A 19,616-nucleotide genomic window follows, 5' to 3' on the forward strand; every position below is an offset into this window, starting at 1 on the left:
TATTCATTACTACAGAAATGCGATCTTTCTCTGTAACTATTACTTTGCCAGTGGTTGTCATACGGGTGGTGTCTGTTTTGGTCACGATTTGTGTTGTGAGAATAGCCTTGTCGTGTCCAGTTATTATTTCTGTCGTCACGGAATTGTGACGGATGTGACCTGTAGTGATTGTTTCCCTGTTTTCGCATCCCGCGACTGTCTGTGTCAATTTCTAATTGTTGTAAGAGTCCCTGAAAAGCTTCAATGTCGTCTTTGCAACGTCCTGCCAAAATAATATGTCGTAAATGTTCAGGTAATTTGATTAAGCAAATGCGGATGAGTTCTGAGGGGCTGTATGGGTTTGAAAGATACTGATTTTTATGCAACATGTCTTCAAAATATTTCACAAGACTGGAAAATTCAGATTGTTCGAAATGTTTCATCATTATGATGCCATGTTTTACTCGGTCTTGTGTGGCTTGAGACCAATATGCTGAGAGGAACGCATGGTAAAATTCTCCTTCACTGTGACAATCGTGAATGGCCGATCGCATTCTTACAGCTGGTTCATTCTCTAAATAGCCACACATAAATTCTAACCTGTGCTCCAATGACCAGTTGGGAGGAAAACAATGAGAGAATTGATGGAGCCACGCTTGTGGATGAATGTTGTTGGCAGTATTCTTAAACGTTTTGAATTTACGTGTAGTAATGAACAGCTTATAGTCAAAATCATTGTGTCGGCGAGTAGCATATCGGTCATTGTTACGTCGTTTCGGCGGTTCCATCTCAAAATTCGGTGTACCTTGCCAATTTCTTTCATAATTTCCGAAGTGCCCTGAGTTATTATTTTGTGGCTGTTCCGTATTTCTATGTCCCTCTTCCCGTATTGGAGCGCGAGTGGCCTTTGAAATGCGTAATTCTTGTATTACCTGTGTCAGCTGATCTTGTACTTCCCGGATTTCTCTTTGGTGTTGCGTATTAATTTGATTCTGATTTTGTTTGAATTTCCTAATTTGTTCGCACTCTTCTGTGTCAGTGATGGCTACAGGTCTTGTGTCATTCAGATCATCATCTACCTTTGCAGATAAGTTAGTGAACTGATCCGAAAGTTCGGCTACTTTCTCCGATAGTGTACTTTCATCCATTATTAATCTTAGACCTTTCACTGAGCGAGAGGTTGACATTTGCCCCATTTAGGATTGAAGGTGGCAGAGACTCACGATATTTGGGGCTAGTGACCCCAGAGTGATTAACTAGTATCGCTTGGGTTTTGGATGGGTTGAGCTTTAAACCTATTTCCTGTACCCATTTTGATAGTGCACACATGTCGGTATTGAGATCCTCGATAGCTCTCTTCACGTTGAAACGTCCCCTTAGAAAAATAGTACAGGACTGTGCTTAACCTGACACACAATATTTTTTTAGCGCAACGCAATCTGACTTTCAGATATCCCTACAAAGGAATGGCCCTGACTAACATTAATCTATACCTTTCACAAATCACTTACCTCACCAAAAATCTTGGTTACTCGAACTACTGCAATACAGCGAGAGCCACTACTGCCAGCTAAATAACAGATTCAAACTACGGAAGGCACTAACTACTAGTAGGCATAGTTAGCAAATGAAAGATTTTAATAGAGAACAAACAATGTATTTACCTTAATATCATCAAAAGTCATAATATATCTAATTTCAAAACTCCGCCATTTCCTTCGACACATCCACCTCTGCTGGCGGCTCACCTCTAACTGCACAACGCTACGCGCTGTTCACATCCAGCTGCCGCTGCCCAACACTACAATGGCAGACAACAATGCAAACTAGCCACAGACTGCACACAGCACAGCCAGTGATTTTCATATAGAGCGCTACGTAACGTTGCCAATAAGAAAACATAAACAGCCTACTTACATAAAGAAAACATAAACAGCCTACTTACATAAAGAAAACATAAACAGCCTACTTACAACGTTTATAGGTTTTGCACACATAACTGGAAGTCATCAGCGTACAGGTGGTATTTGTAGCAGGCCAAAACTGATGACACACCTCTGACATACAACGGAAAGAATATGGGACCTAATACTGAACCCTGAGGGATGGTTGATGCCAACTTACTTCCGTTAATTCCATATTTAATTTACTAGCCCTCATATCTTTCTCTGCACCTAATAAAGCCCTCTTCACAAAAATGCAACAAATAATTTTTATTTCATTTTAATCAATGAACAGTAGAATCAGATTATCATACCAAACTTTACTCATAAGAATGCTAAGCCACATTTTTGTTTGTGAACATGTCCCAATCTTCCCTATCATTATTCAGTATAGATATACTGGTAAATTTTATTTTATTTTAGGTGCGGACTATGCATCTGCATTATATTGATAGTTGTCATTTCTATGTGTACATTCATTCACTCATACAAGAAATAGAAATGAATGTAATGCTTACTGCTGATAACCACTATAGTGCTCACTGCATACTGGACAGAGAGGTCTTAGTTTAGTTAGTCCACAAACTGGTTAAAATCTTTTAAGGTACAGAACCCCAAAATGAAAGAAAGTAGTCCATCCATTAAGGTAATCATTCTATTCTGCAAATTGAGATCTGTCCAGTGGTTAACAAAGAAATGAATTTCGATGCAGTCTGAGTGCCACATGGTTGAACATACCGGTAAGCATGTAAAGAAACCTCATTCCTTTTACAAGAAAAATTAGCATAAATAAGGAAGATGCAAAAATTTATTGACGAGTAGCGGAAGGAAGATCCTGATTTCTACCTCTGACCATGTGGCGTCCTCGCTGAACAAAGCCACTAGCTTTCAAGTCAGCAAAATCCAAGAAAAAAAATCTAGTTCCATATTTTGCTCTGTTGCATTGTACGAATTTATCTTGCACAATGGAAGCCATTTCCGTCTACTAACTGTATCATGGAATAAAGGATACTTGAACTGAACACCACATCGTATACAACGTACTGACAGATAAGGTATTCTCTCTGAAAAACACAGCAATAATAGCAAATCCACGCACGAAATTACTCCTACAGTAATTTGCACTATATTACCATAATATTCGAGACGCTGAAATAAAAATTGTTAAATACGAACAGTACACACCTAGTAAAGTCAGATACCTTCACCCACAGGCTCTCCAACGAAAGCTATGTTCTTAACCAATCTCCGGCTGCAAAGTGTACTTGTATAATATGAGTGGAAACTGAGCCTCGCTTGCCTGTAGTGGAGGTAGCCAAGAGAGATGACCACAGTACTCATGTAACTGTGACTACCTGCTCAGACACCTGCCTTGATGGTATATTTAACCTCTCTCTCTTTCCATCTAAGCTACCACTATTGGCAGAACTGCACTAGCAGATGACAGATATTGCCATCCTTAAGAAACTCACATTTAGCCATCTCTGTTGCACGCACTGGATTAAATAATAGGAAAAGGAGAAGGTGCACAAACATCAACGTAAATATCTATACTAATAACGAACTGTAAAACCGTAATGTCTGTCTGAACAGCCTGCTCTCCAAAACTAAAAGACACACAGGTGACTTGCGCTTAGCTTTGGGCAACGTGTATGCTTTATTCCATCACTATCGAACAAAGGAAAATTGATATCGTAATTTAAAGTTTTGTATAAAATCGTCCGCTCAGCTTAGTAGTTCAGATGTTTAATCAGTGCGTTGTACAAAAGAAAACCAACAGATGGCCCTGTTAGTTTGGTAGTACATCAAAGACGCTTTTAGTATTTTTAACTCTATGTCAGATGTATTTTCGGGCGTTTATGACAGCGACAATTAAGCACTGCAATCTATTCTTTACGAATTTACTTGGCTAGAACACATGAATTTACTGATTCCGTTTTGTGTATTAAAAACGTTACGCCATTGCTTTGCTTCTTTCGAAAAGTTTTATTTATATTTGACATCTTTCCTAGGCAAGTCTTTTTTTCCTCAGTGACAGAAGCATTTTTGTAATCTTACGTCAGTGACAGAATTAAGCGCCACAGTCTTATCTTTACGAATACAAAATATCATTAATTTACTCGGTTGGTGTTACAGATTTATTGATTTCGCTTTAAGCATTAAAAACTTGAAGATATTGCTTTGCTTGTTTCAGTTAGTTTTATTTATACCCTTTGCCAGGAAAAACGAGTCAATTAAATCTGCTCTGTGGTTGAGGTGCCTACTCATTAAATATTGGTTTCGTTTTGTTTACAAATAAAAATACCTAGAAACGGATCAAGTCTTTCTGAATACACCGGAAAGCTAAAAGAAAAGACTATGGCGCCTCAAGAATACAATCAACGTCGTGAGGCATGACTTGCTGCAGCTTATGGACATCAGGCCTTTACTCACTTTTTGGACATTCCTTCCAAAGGCAAGGCGCATCGTCTTCATCGTCAGAAACGTTCACTCACAGACTGTGCGTCTTACATGACTGACCTGCTCATTTTTCGAAGTCCACCGGCCCAGAACTCTGGGCCTGGGCTCGCTCTCTCATCGTTTGTCAGCCGTCTTCGATATTATTCTGCTTGACGTGGAGATCGATAATCACCATGTCCCCATCCCGTCTACCCCGCATCCTCAGGTATTGCAATTCCTCTGGCGCGGCTATATGAAAGCCCTTGCAAGACAACATGCCTGCTGGTCAGGACTGAACAAAGATGTTGAGGCCATGTTAGGCAGCTGTTCTGCTTGCGCCCGGAATCGGACTGCTCCTGCCCATTGCATTCACCTGGACTTTGCGGGCCCGTTTCTGAACTTTATTTGGTTCATCGTCATGGACGCCTCCCTCAATGCACTTGTCAACGATCTTGCTATTGAAGGGCTTTCCCACACCATTCTGTCAGACAATGGGCTGCAATGCACAGCGTCGTCTTCCACATAGTTCTACACCTCCTGTTTAGTTCTCCGCTTCACCCATTCTTCAGTGGTGAAGCGGAGCATATTGTGTAAACAACAAATGCTGAAGATGGTGGGCAGCTCCACCACCACCACCACTGCACTCACAATGTTTCTGAACACCTATAGCACCACACCACGACCATAGTCTGTCGTAGCTCCTCCATGAGTGGCAGCCAAGTACCCTCCTTCATCTCGTACATCCACAGCCCCAGGGGCCCCTGGACTCAGTTCAATGGGTCAGCTGTATACGTGCCAAAACTCTCACTGATTTCGACCATGGCGGTTGTGATCCATGGATGGCGCCATACCACAGCTGACAATCTGAGGGGGTAGGAGTATGGTCATACCAATCAAATCCATCCGCCCCTGCCGACTGCACCACCATCGGTAGCTCAGTCCATCCTGGAAAAACCACCACTGCCTATTCACCACCCACACAAGTACGACCTCCGCTCCTAGGTACTTGTGGGGTTTCCTGTAGATGCGGGTCTGGAGATGAAAGCCTTACTGCAGGCTCCGCCTCCACCCATCGTCGCCCACGCCCGCACGATCCAGTGCGCTGATCGACCGACGTCCGGGTTCTTCCCTCCAGCCGGCCGGAGTGGCCGTGCGGTTCTAGGCGCTGCAGTCTGGAACCGCGAGACCGCTACGGTCGCAGGTTCGAATCCTGCTCAGGCATGGATGTGTGTGATGTCCTTAGGTTAGTTAGGTGGTGGTGGTGGTTAGTGTGTAACGTCCCGTCGACAACGACGTCATTAGAGACGGAGCGCAAGCTCGGGTTAGGGAAGGATTGGGAAGGAAAGCGGCCGTGCCCTTTCAAAGGAACCATCCCGGCATTTGCATGAAACGATTTTAGTGAAATCACGGAAAACCTAAATCAGGATGGCTGGAGACGGGATTGAACCGTCGTCCTCCCGAATGCGAGTCCAGTGTGCTAACCACTGCGCCACCTCGCTCGGTGTTCGTTAGGTTTAGGTAGGTTTAAGTAATTCTAAGTTCTAGGAGACTGATGACCTCAGAAGTTGAGCACCATAGTGCTCAGAGCCATTTGAACCATCTACTCTCCAGCCGACGGGCTTCAGTACCGGGACTCCTGCCGTGCCGCCAGTTTGCCTTACCAAGAATCGTCCTAGGCGCTTCCGTCACTATAAACCCGTTTCATGCAGGGCGAGTTTGAAACCCGCCTGAAGGTACGCGTTTTGATGACGGCCGCTGGACGGCATTGCTATAATTGCGAACGCTGTTGCCGCTGTAGTGCTGTCTCCTGCCAGGCTATCAGCGCTCGCAGCTACCCTTTAAAGCTAGCGGTGCAGCCGCTCAGTCTCTCAGTCGTGATTACACTGCGCTAGAGTATTGATCTAGCTACGTTTAGATTTTGATCTTGGTTTACTCACTCGACTTTTTCTTTCACCGTATCGTCACCATTCCTTGTTCTTCTGTGTTATCTCTCTGTTTACTTTCGGCGGCTCGCTGTCGACGCTCTTGCCGATCGGCCAATCCCTGCAGGTTCGCAAGTTGTCAGAGCAAAGTGCGAAAGTTGCCAGGGAAGGAGCGTTCTACAAAGACTTCAAGGCGCTTTGTGCAGCTTTCGATGATTGCGGTTCTTAATGCAAATGAAACAGGACTGACAAGCGAACTGTCCAAACCGGTAAGTCAAAACTTATCCTGAAATTTTTACACACACACACACACACACACACACAGAGAGAGAGAGAGAGAGAGAGAGAGAGAGAGAGAGAGAGAGAGAGAGAGAGAGAGGGAGGGAGGGAGAGAGTACACCGAAAGAAGCACAATGCCAGAATTTTAACTACTACGACAGACTGCAAGTATTTTAAAATGTGTTGAAATTTGCCATATTCGTAGTCCGCCAGACCGCTGGCAAAATGTACACCCATGACATAGCTTTAGCAGACAGCGCATGGGCAACACCGTAGGCACATATTCCTGATTGGCATCACACTTGTAAACAGGTAGCACAGCAAAACAAAATCGCAATTTGTAAAGCGAATTTGAGTTTCCGTTCATAGTTGCTCTGACACAATTGTTCATAGTTACTGTTCAATCGACTTTGCAGTTCATTCAATATCTTTAAAAATTACCAGTTGTCTTTGCGGCGTCGCTAAGCGTTAAAAACGATCATTGTGTGCTAATTAAGGTCTATAATAAAAAAAAAACAAAGAAAACATGTACAGTGAAGGAAAGGCTACAAGTTTTTGGTTAAATAAAGGAGAGAGAAAACATACATAAGCAGTGTGCAAAGTCGGTCTCATTTTAAAAAATATGAACGTGGATTGTATAAAGGGAAAAAGATTTACTGGAATTACGAAATATGCACCAAAATAAAACTCACAAAAGTGTGAAAGAAAAAGTATTGGAATGATTGAGAACTTCTCGTCAGATGGAGATCTATGAGACCGTGCGCTCTTAATTGCAAATGAACATTACTGATTTCCAGTCTTCTTCAACAGGGTTAAACAGAGGCAGGAATTTAATACGGAAAAGAAAGGTTGCAGAATTCCAGAGTTTAGGGCTCTGAGCACTATGGGACTTAACATCTGAGGTCATCTGTCCCCTAGAACGTAGAACTACTTAAACCTAACTAACCTAAGGACATCACAAACATCCATGCCCGAGGCAGGATTCGAACCTGCGACCGTAACGGTCACGCGGTTCCAGACTGAAGCGCCTAGAACCGCACGGCCATACCGGCCGGCTATTCCAGAGTTTACCTCAAGTAAACATGCAGAGGAGATATTATTAGTAGGTAATATTATAGAGAAATTCATAGCTGAAGTGAAGATAAAGCTTTTTGTTATCCCTAAAATGCAGCATCTAAAGCCAAGTAGTCAGGTTTCGTGCACCTTATGATTTCGAGCGAAAAAAAAAAAAAAATACAAAGTCGCTTGTGCAGTCGATGGATGTTGTGACACATTTGTACACTACAATGTAAGTGGTTACTGTTTCTGTAATTTTGTATCCTTCTTCAGGAATGTCAAGGCAAATTAGGACCAAAAACTTGAAAAGAAAAAGACTGTTTACTCGCAAAAGTCTTGTAAATAACCTAGCAAAATTTGGAAAAAATGGGAGAGAATAATTTTCATCGTTATATCCAAAATGTCTTCTTATCTTTTGCACAAAATAATCCATCGCTTTTGTTGGACTCTTGGCCTGGACATACCGACATCTCTGTCTTTAGGAGGATGACAAAAAGACAGTTAATGTAATTCGCATTTCACCTGGAACTACTAGTGTGATTCAGTCTCACGATAAAAAACTTTTTCAGGAATCTAAAGCATTTTTCAGTAAATTATTTCGCAGTTTAGTTTCCGTAAACCATTCGTCATTAAAGGTTTATCAGCAGGAAAGTATTGTTTAACTTCAGTCATTTCTTGACTGTCAGTTTGTTTACGAATTTTATCAAGTATGCATGGTACACAGCACAATATGCATACCCACGGTCACGACCATTTCTTACTCCATTCCATTTCTGCCTAAATGAAACTAGTAATTACCGTGAAGTGGCTCAATGCATTAATTTTTCTTTTATCAGATGTGCCTGATGTAAGGAAAATGCTTGTTTTCGTCATTCAATAGACACTTTGCATTTTTGTGACGACTTCAGAGAATAAACAAGGAACTGTTTCATTATTGGCAAAGTATACATTATTCAGAAATTGTCATAAGAAGTGTGTTACAGGAATTGTTATAAAACATGTCATGTCACCAAATGAAAGTCTTGATTGATGTTAAGACGTCTTAGTATAACATCACACACTGCTTTCCTCTGATAGTCACATGTGTAACAATTACATCTGCAACAGTTTAGCTGTCGATAAGAACTGAAAGTCATTCAAAAAAAAATGATTTGAGACACTTTTGATATGATCACGTGCTTAAAATGTACATGTGTGCACTTTCGACTTTGCTACATGGAACTATGTTCGTTTGTCGTGGCTGCGTCTGCTTAATCGCCGATTCTGCGCTGGACGAAAGGGCTGTACAAACTACTGTTATCTAAGCGTTCTTCGTACGGCAAAATGACTAACTTTGACATTTTATTTGATATTTATAGTGTGTCAGCTAAAATTTTGACAGTGCGTTTCTTTCGGTGTATTCTTCCTGTGTTAAAAATTTCACTATTTTTTCGACATGTCGGATTGGGCCATTCACTTGGCAGATACAAAGCTGTTTCTGGCACGAGAGAAATAGAACGTACAAGTAATTGCATGGTGAAGCAGGAAGAAGGGCATGTAATTCTCTATGATAATAGAAGAAATAGGAAAAAATGTATCAGACCACAGTAGTATCTTCACGACAGGAACATCTGACGACGGGGCTAGAAGCCTTAAAATTCATCGCGGTATAATGAAATAAAAAGTTTATTTTCGCTCTAAGACAAGTTCCAATTTGCAGATTTTGTGCGTCAGCGATTTACTCCTTAGTTTACCACTGAGTGATGCGGTGCTGCAGCAATCAATCGAATACGTAGATTACTGTTTGAAAAAAAAAAGTGATGTGCAGTTTTCAGTGCAATAATTTTACTTCCATTTGCCGTGCGCCCTTCAGACTGGGGAAAATAGAACGGAAGTCGCCTTTTGTTTCGGTGCTCGTTTCTGCTGAAGCGAGTAATTCTGTCTGGAAGGAGCTTTCAGCCGCTTTGTTAGCACTTTCCTCGTAGTCCGATAATGCTGGCACACACCCCACGCCTGCGAGGGAAAAAGGCACGGTGAGGTTCGGGGCAGAGAGGGGAGGGGGAGGGCGATATTGAGATTCAGCGCACGCAGCGGTTCCTGCAAAATTGCAGGTGGTTTATCGACTGGTCGGCTGGTTGGCGGGTGGACGCTCCAGCTTAGAGCTGGATATTGCTCTCCTGTTTGCGGCCATAGGACTGAGCGTAGGTCGGCAGTGTTTGCCGTTTCAGCACTGCCTCTCGGATTCCCTACCGAGCTTTAGACTGCTCTGCTGCACTCTCCCCTATATTATAACAGCGCAACGAAGTTTTTCTTATTCACACAGCGTTTAAGCAATTCCCTGTAACATTCAGATTGTGAGTCATGTCATGTCGAACTTTATAAAAATTATGGAAGAAAAAAAAACACTGGTTTTCTGAAATATATTTGTCGGCGGTAAGTATTGTAACTTGCTACGTGAGCTTTCAAGAGCTGAGGTGCATGGGTATCATATGTCCATCCGCGAGCGATAGGTAGAGACTGTCATATGTGGGTCTTGTGATGTGTGGTGTAATTGTGCGCGTGTTGTGTTGTACAAGTTCACCAAGATTACAATAACATTAGTTACTTTATTATTAATGTAACATTAGATTTTACCCAATCCCTGCTTTTCCTGGCTAATGAATGTTATTTTGTTGAAGAAATCTCCACCTGGTAACGTGTAGCAATATTGTCTGTCAAGCAGTGCATATGTCACTAAGTTCATTCACAAAAGTAATCATTTGTAACCAACAAACAAGCTAAATGTATGAGAATCGATCTGAACTGAACAAGATTAATGATTTTTACTAATTCCAGTGCTGTTATTTGAAAGACTGTTTGCTAATTGCAGATCGTTAATCAAAATGAACGATACTGTTATCTCGACGTGGCAACACTTTTCTTTTAGCAAAGTGAACAGTTTTGTCACACAATACCACACGTTCACAACACTAATTTATTTTCCTGTCAAAATATTTCATAAAAGTTGTTATGAAATTACCAGGCTTCATACATCAGCAGATAAGAATTTACATCACGTAAGATGCTGTTTCCAGCTCAGGCGGTAATTAGAAGTAACAGAAAACCTCGCGGCACTTGAAGAATACGGCTGTGTCGGTCGTCGAAATATTGTGCCTAAAATGGAAACAACTCGGCAGAACACGCGGAAACACATTGTTAACCAGTCATGCCAGGAAACCTGAAAGAACACACTCTTAGTTTCAAAATAACCATCCGATTTTTCAAGAATAAATCCTTCAGATACTTTTTATGATTAGCTTTGTGATCATAGTTTTCATTTATCTTTCACGTATGTTCAACGTTCCCTCTACCGGTTGCAAGACCAACATCCAGATGACAGTCAAACTAATCCCATACGTTTGCGAACACATCTGGAGTTACTGCCTTCACTGCTGTTGCCATATGGTCACAATTCATCGTAAAATGTAGAAAAGGAAGGCACATAGACGGCGAATTTCACAAAAAAACACAAAAAATTCTCATACTTTGAGGTCGGGCGAACTAGCAGGACATCGGTAAAATGCGCGATCCAGACGCTCCTTATGGCCGAAGTGGGTTATTACCGATGAAAAATGCGGCGCATAGTTTTAACCGAACGCACCTGTTGAAACAGAGAGCGCAAAAAGCTTTTCATTGCTACCTTGTTCCCAGCTCTACTCGACGCACAGTGAGCAATTAACAAGCGAGCCGGCTATGGAGCACACTAGCGAGCGAGAGACTAAACTAGCTACATCAGCAAAACCCCTACCTGCTGCTACTCGAACCGGCAACTCTTACAGCTAGCGGTTAGCTACAATTTTAATTCGATGCTCAAAAGCAACTCGTAATTTTTGTCTTCATTCATGCAGAACAGTGGTTCCCCATCATTCTGCGACCATTACCCCAGAGTGTAATCAGATACTGGTTAATATCCGCCCTCCCCCACCATACCTAAACTCTAAAATAAAAAAGAATTTTCTTTATACAAATGACAATTTATGTAGGTATCTTATATTGGATGAGTCACGTAAGACGTAAAACTCCTTTCATTCCGTCAACGGTTCCAGGTATCGAATCTAGGATTTCGGCAAATAATAGTACACTAAGGGGCACGTATCTTCACACTTGTACCGATCGAGATACTGAAGACAGTAGAATTTTTTAACTACGACGATAGCGCTGGAAAAGACGTATACAGTGATATAATCCTTTTTAATGTTAAGGCTGAAACTCTTCGCAAAAGAATCCGAGATATGTACAAAAAATGGAAAGCAGTGTGGCCAGAGTCAGTTACGAGGTGCATTCGAGTTCTAAGGCCTCCGATTTTTTTTCTAATGAACTACTCACCCGAAATCGATGAAACTGGCGTTACTTCTCGACGTAATCGCCCTGCAGGCGTACGCATTTTTCACAACGCTGACACCATGATTCCATGGCAGCGGCGAAGGCTTCTTTAGGAGTCTGTTTTGACCACTGGAAAATCCCTGACGCAATAGCAGCACGGCTGGTGAATGTGCGGTCACGGAGAGTGTCTTTCATTGTTGGAAAAAGCCGAAAGTCACTAGGAGCCAGGTCAGATGAGTAGGCAGCATGAGGAATCACTTGAAAGTTGTTATCACGAAGAAATTGTTGCGTAACGTTAGCTCGATGTGCGGGTGCGTTGTCTTGGTGAAACAGCAAACGCGCAGCCCTTCCCGGACGTTCGACGTTTTTGTTGCAGTGCAGGAAGGAATTTGTTCTTCAAAACATTTTCATAGGATGCACCTGTTACCGTAGTGCCCTTTGGAACGCAATGGGTAAGGATTACGCCCTCACTGTCCCAGAACATGGACACCATCATTTTTTCAGCACTGGCGGTTACCTGAAATTTTTTTGGTGGCGGTGAATCTGTGTGCTTCCATTGAGCTGACTGGCGCTTTGTTTTTGGATTGAAAAATGGCATCCACGTCTCATCCATTGTCACAACCGACGAAAAGGAAGTCCCATTCATTCTGTCGTTGCGCGTCAACATTGCTCGGCAACATGCCACATGGGCAGCCATGTGGTTGTCCGTCAGCATTCGTGGCACCCACCTGGATGACACTTTTCGCATTTTCAGGTCGTCATGCAGGATTGTGTGCACAGAACCCACAGAAATGCCAACTCTGGAGGCGATCTGTTCAACAGTCATTCGGCGATCCCCAAAAACAATTCTCTCCACTTTCTCGATCATGTCGTCAGAACGGCTTGTGCGAGCCCGAGGTTGTTTCGGTTTGTTGTCACACGATGTTCTGCCTTCATTAAACTGTCGCACCCACGAACGCACTTTCGACACATCCATAACTCCATCACCACATGTCTTCTTCAACTGTCGATGAATTTCAATTGGTTTCTCACCACGCAAATTCAGAAAACGAATGATTGCACGCTTTTCAAGTAAGGAAAACGTCGCCATTTTAAGTATTTAAAACAGTTCTCATTCTCGCTGCTGGCGGTAAAATTCCATCTGCCATACGGTGCTGCCATCTCTGGGACGTATTGACAATGAACGCGGCCTCATTTTAAAACAATGCACATGTTTCTATCTCTTTCCAGTCTGTAGAAAAAAAATCGGAGGCCTTAGAACTTGAATGCACCTCGTATTTCAATGTAAACACCGCCAAGCAGACCTTTTATGAGAGGCTTCGTCGTTATTGGCAGCACGACAGGCCCATGCTACTAATAAGGGGCCCACTGAGTGCGAGGTCGCAAGTTCAGTTTTACTAACGCTCATTTGAAAGTGTTGTGTTAACAATTACGGCAGGAAAAACATTTGCTGTTAATGACTCACGATGTGCATCAGGACGACGACAGGGAATGAGTGTCCGAGGAGCACAGATCAACCTTCTGCAGAATGTACTTATTACACTTCACAAGTTGGACATCAACATTCAATAAATGTTCAATACAAATCATTAAATTGCACCACGGACACCGAATGGAAAATGGTGCGCCACAGTTGTCATAAAGGTTCGCACAATCAAGATGGAAGGCAACCTCCTTGGGAGCTATAAACCGTGCACGTCGTTCAGCTAGGATTCTACTCCCAGAGAATGCACGTAGAACTATATCGGTATAACTGGTGGAATGTGATGGCGTGCAACCGAATGCCAAACAGTCTGTCCTGGAGCTTACTGTGAAACGGGTTATCCTTTAAGACATAGCTACAGGTACAGCGATAGTATGTTTCATAGCAACGGAAAAACAAACAGACACAGAATTTGTCCAGTGGTTCCAGGTGGTTTCCATGAGGGATAGTTCACTCTAAAGGAGTACAAGTTTTACACGCAGACCACGAATCAAGGAAAAGCAAGTTACTTTGGCCAGCTATTGGCCAAAAGAAGTTCTGATGTCATAGTTGTAGTTCTCTTAAGCCTGTTTTCCCACTCTTGCTTGCTGCGACATAAATATTCCCTACTGCCCTTGCAAGACAACGCGCACGAGAAAGAATTGTAGGTGGCAGAGCACCTCGAACTTCACTCAGCACAGTAAATATTCCACAGTTTTCTGTGGATGATCACGTTGACGCTTTGTTTGAAATTTCGTTATCTTACGTCTTCCAATTCTGTTGCACTGGCTGAAGTTGAAATCACAGTAATCGATGTTGCGCCAATTTGATGTGCAAAACGTATTGTGCGGCATCATTGGGAATTCGACGTGGGGCCTTACTTTACCCCAGGGATTGAAAATGGAAATACGTATGCGCGTATTCGTTTGAATGCTGTTGAAAAGCATATGATGCTAGTTAAAAAATATACATTCTTTAGTATCTCTATTGGTACAAGAATTAACTCTGTATCTCACATCCAAGCACGTTCTCCTTAGCGTACTATCATTTGCCGCAAATCTCGTTTCGGTATCTGGAATTGTTTACGAAGTAAAAAAAGTATTACATACCACGTGTCTCACCCTGTATAACCTACGAACTGATGAGTCTATAAAGCGACTGCCGTCGCTTGAGCCAGTCCACTATCGATATTCAAAGATATTGGCGCCGCGTCTCATGATAACGGCTTGCCCGGAGTTCTGCTAGGGGGCAGTGGGGTTGTGAGGAGATGAGTCTGCAAAGCACTGTACAAACATCGGCTGATGGCTATGTCGTCTCCAGCGAATTCAAGAGGAATGAATCTCGTGGGACAGCGGGGGAGTTGTTCGCTTGTCGAGTTGATGTCGCGAGGTTGGCACCATGTTATCTTGGATGGAAGTTTGCCGGCGGCATTTGTAGTGAATGTTCGCAGGGCTATCTGGGTGTGAAGTGGAGTTCGAGTGACGTTTGGAATTTAAACTCAGCAGTGACACGCCATTGATTTCTAATATACTTCGGGCTTTTAATATTATTCGCCTGATCTGCAGCAAGTCTTCTACAAAAGGTGGTCAAAAACAGTCTGAAAAGCTTGTAAGGATGTTGCAGCGTAGGTTGTCCTGAGAAAAAGTGGAAAGGTACAATTAGTTGTTCTCATAGCGTAGACGACAGCGCACGAGACTTCTCAGCCTTTGGTTCTGCTTCGATCCTCACTACCGTCCCATGTGCAATTTTTGTATCACTCTCATCTTCGGTTTTACGAACCCAAACGCAGTACAAGTGTGACGACACCGCCTCTGGTGGGCAGCTTGAATATGCGCGCGCAATGGTCTGATATGCTAACTTCAATGCTAATTAGCTCGGAGACGGCGCAACATATAGATTTTAAAATTATAGATTTAACAATTATTACACAGCACAATCTTCTCTGCAAGACTCTTAAAAACTTTTTCAGATTGTTTCTGATCATCCTGAATACTTCATTTAATAAGCGCTACGGAGATACCTAAGAAATCGTTGCAAGTGTTACGCTTTTGGGGCAGAAATATCGTAAACAATAAATTCTGAAATTTAATTAGAAAAACTCACTAAGACCTGCTAGAGATATTTTCGGTTAATAAATTTCTGCCTATACAGGGTGGTCCATTCATAACGAGCGGGCCAAATACCTCACGAAATAAGCATCAAACGAAAAAACTGGAAATAACGAAACTCTGTAACACCATAACTCTAGTGCTCTACTGATTTATTTTGCTTTTCTTTCATTTAATAATACATCGTTAAGCTTCTGTAAATATTGTTCATTGAATCGACAACACAAAATTGTATACTCCTTTCTTTGTACAAACTTTGATGTCATGGTTTGGTTCTATGCAAAGTAGTGTATCTGTCATTCTTTGTCCCATTTGGAGGGAACAAAACTTACTGTATATAATTGTAATTTGGTGTGAATAATTTTTGGTAGAAATGTCAATATGTGCAAATGTTCTGTTTTATTTAATGTATTTGTTTGCTGTTATGTAAACTGCTGACCTTCACTTAGGATTCTTAGTTATTCTGTGTGTAAAAGGTGTTGTAGTTCCCCTCGGGAACGGAACTGTGTAGCGCGCACAAATTGTGGTTGGCCTAAGTAGAAAAGGTGGAACGGAGAGTCAGTCGGGGACGAGCTACCATGTAATAGTTGCATATTGTGCTGGTTCCGAGAGAGGCTTTTTCTGTTACTTTCCAATGCCTCGGATAGATGGATAAATAGCTGGAACGATTCTGGTATTGGTATTCATCATCGCCACCAAGAAGGGACAGAGTCCAGCAATTCTGCCTGCAAATCCACCTACCAACATGCATTTGCCACCACATTGCGCAATCACTGTATCTGAATGCTATAATAATGTACAGTGAAGGATCAGCTCATCAGATGTTTTAGTGTGCACAAATATAAGGTAACTTATAACTGAATTTATGTACCTACCTTGATTTTTTATCATAACACCTCTCAGGTCCCTCTCCGTTTGAACTAAAGTGGTTACCGAGTGTCCCTACTGAAAGAACATTAAAGACCAGTATTTTTGCTAATTAATGCCTCTTGAACATAGTAAAAAAGAAAGTTAAAGTTAATGTGGCTAGAAAGTGAACTAAAGTAATCGATGCTTGCAGAAAATAAATTTTCTATTAAAACTGTTTATTAATATGTTGTTCCCAACTTCAAAATTAAACGTTCTTAAGATTGAGGCTTATAAAGTTTTGCTTAGTAAATGATCACATTACTGCCTGTTGTAAATCGCAGAAGGTGGGACAGTATCTTACATATACACTCCTGGAAATTGAAATAAGAACACCGTGAATTCATTGTCCCAGGAAGGGGAAACTTTATTGACACATTCCTGGGGTCAGATACATCACATGATCACACTGACAGAACCACAGGCACATAGACACAGGCAACAGAGCATGCACAATGTCGGCACTAGTACAGTGTATATCCACCTTTCGCAGCAATGCAGGCTGCTATTCTCCCATGGAGACGATCGTAGAGATGCTGGATGTAGTCCTGTGGAACGGCTTGCCATGCCATTTCCACCTGGCGCCTCAGTTCGTGCTGGACGTGCAGACCGCGTGAGACGACGCTTCATCCAGTCCCAAACATGCTCAATGGGGGACAGATCCGGAGATCTTGCTGGCCAGGGTAGTTGACTTACACCTTCTAGAGCACGTTGGGTGGCACGGGATACATGCGGACGTGCATTGTCCTGTTGGAACAGCAAGTTCCCTTGCCGGTCTAGGAATGGTAGAACGATGGGTTCGATGACGGTTTGGATGTACCGTGCACTATTCAGTGTCCCCTCGACGATCACCAGTGATGTACGGCCAGTGTAGGAGATCGCTCCCCACACCATAATGCCGGGTGTTGGCCCTGTGTGCCTCGGTCGTATGCAGTCCTGATTGTGGCGCTCACCTGCACGGCGCCAAACACGCATACGACCATCATTGGCACCAAGGCAGAAGCGACTCTCATCGCTGAAGACGACACGTCTCCATTCGTCCCTCCATTCACGCCTGTCGCGACACCACTGGAGGCGGGCTGCACGATGTTGGGGCGTGAGCGGAAGACGGCCTAACGGTGTGCGGGACCGTAGCCCAGCTTCATGGAGACGGTTGCGAATGGTCCTCGCCGATACCCCAGGAGCAACAGTGTCCCTAATTTGCTGGGAAGTGGCGGTGCGGTTCCCTACGGCACTGCGTAGGATCCTACGGTCTTGGCGTGCATCCGTGCGTCGCTGCGGTCCGGTCCCAGGTCGACGGGCACGTGCACCTTCCGCCGACCACTGGCGACAACATCGATGTACTGTGGAGACCTCACGCCCCACGTGTTGAGCAATTCGGCGGTACGTCCACCCGCCCTCGCTCAAAGTCCGTCAGCTGCACATACGGTTCACGTCCACGCTGTCGCGATGGAGCTCCGTATGCCACGGCAAACTGGCTGACACTGACGGCGCAGCTAGCGCCATTCGACGGCCAACACCGCGGTTCCTGGTGTGTCCGCTGTGCCGTGCGTGTGATCATTGCTTGTACAGCCCTCTCGCAGTGTCCGGAGCAAGTATGGTGGGTCTGACACCGGTGTCAATGTGTTCTTTTTTCCATTTCCAGGAGTGTATGTTAATTCTGTGTCTCACTGTAGCAAAAGTGGAAAACTGCAGTTGTGATACGTTATATGCTCATGTTTACTAAGTGTTTGTCTCTCTTGTGTATTAGAAGTGCATATTAACAGTATAACAGGATCCACAGTTTGTCTATTGTGTTAATGCTCGGTAACAAGTAACGGAAAGACCACTAATTATGAAAACCATAATTTCTTTAGTCAAATGATAGTGAGAAGCAACCTGTTAGTGGATTCCAATTAATTTTCATTTTTAAATAGTAAAGTATTTAACTGAGAGAGACTTAACCTATGTCCAATTTCTGATCCTGCAGTAAATGTTAATAGTAATGTTATAAAGACCGTTCAGTTTGAACAAGCTCTGGAGGTAGCTTCAATCTTAACGTAAACAGATGTATGTGTCAGAGTTCATTGCACTCGCGTGTGGCCAAGTGTAGGTTGTGTTTATCCATCAAAGTTACTAATAACTATTTTCTTGAACGAGAATGTTAATCATTCTCTTGCCTAGTTAGGCTGGCGACCGTTTTCTTTATCCGTTAAACAGTGCAGATAGGCAACATTTTGTTGTTACTGTTCAAATATTTACGTAATTCTGACTTTCATTTCCGATAAACCACCTCCGTTAGGTACAACACGGTCAACATGACAAAATTCCTCTCAGATGGTAACACTGCTCTGTTGCTTTATACCATAATTTCTTTAACAAAATAGTTTTATTTCACAACCTGTTTCCAGCTTTAAGGTTATGGTACAGCAGTAGCAGACAGAGTGTTCTAACTTGTCTAGCTTGAAAAGGGAAACCAGATGGCACTATGGTTGGCCCGCTAGATGACGCTGCCATAGGTCAAACGAATATCAACTGCGTTTTTTTTTTAATTGGAACCCCCGTTTTTATTACATATTCGTGTAGTACATAAAGAAATATGAATGTTTTAGTTGGACCACTTTTTTCGCTTTGTTATAGATGGCGCTGTAATAGTCACAAACGTATAAGTACGTGGTGTCACGTAAAATTCGGCCAGTGCTGACGGTATTTGCTTCGTGATACATTACCCATGTTAAAATAGACCGTTTACCAATTGCGGGAAAGGTCGGTATCGTGTTGATGTATGGCTATTGTGATCAAAATGCCCAACGGACGTGTGCTATGTATGCTGCTCGGTATCCTAGACGACATCATCCAAGTGTCCGGACCGTTCGCCGGATAGTTACGTTATAAACAGGAAGTGTTCAGCCACATGTGACACGTCAATCATGACCTGCAACAAATGATGATGCCCAAGTAGGTGTTTTATCTGCTGTCACGGCTAATCCGCACATCAGTAGCAGACAAATTGCGCGAGAATCTGGACTCTCAAAAACGTCGGTGTTGAGAATGCTACATCAACATCGAGTGTCCTCGTGCCATATTTCTTTGCACCAGGAATTGTATGGCGACGACTTTGAACGTCGTGTACAGTTCTGCCACTGGGCACAAGAGAAATTACGGGGCGATGACAGGAGTTTTTGCACGCGTTCTATTTCGC

This window comes from Schistocerca cancellata, chromosome 8, assembly GCF_023864275.1.
Source record: "Schistocerca cancellata isolate TAMUIC-IGC-003103 chromosome 8, iqSchCanc2.1, whole genome shotgun sequence".
NCBI lineage: Eukaryota > Metazoa > Arthropoda > Insecta > Orthoptera > Acrididae > Schistocerca > Schistocerca cancellata.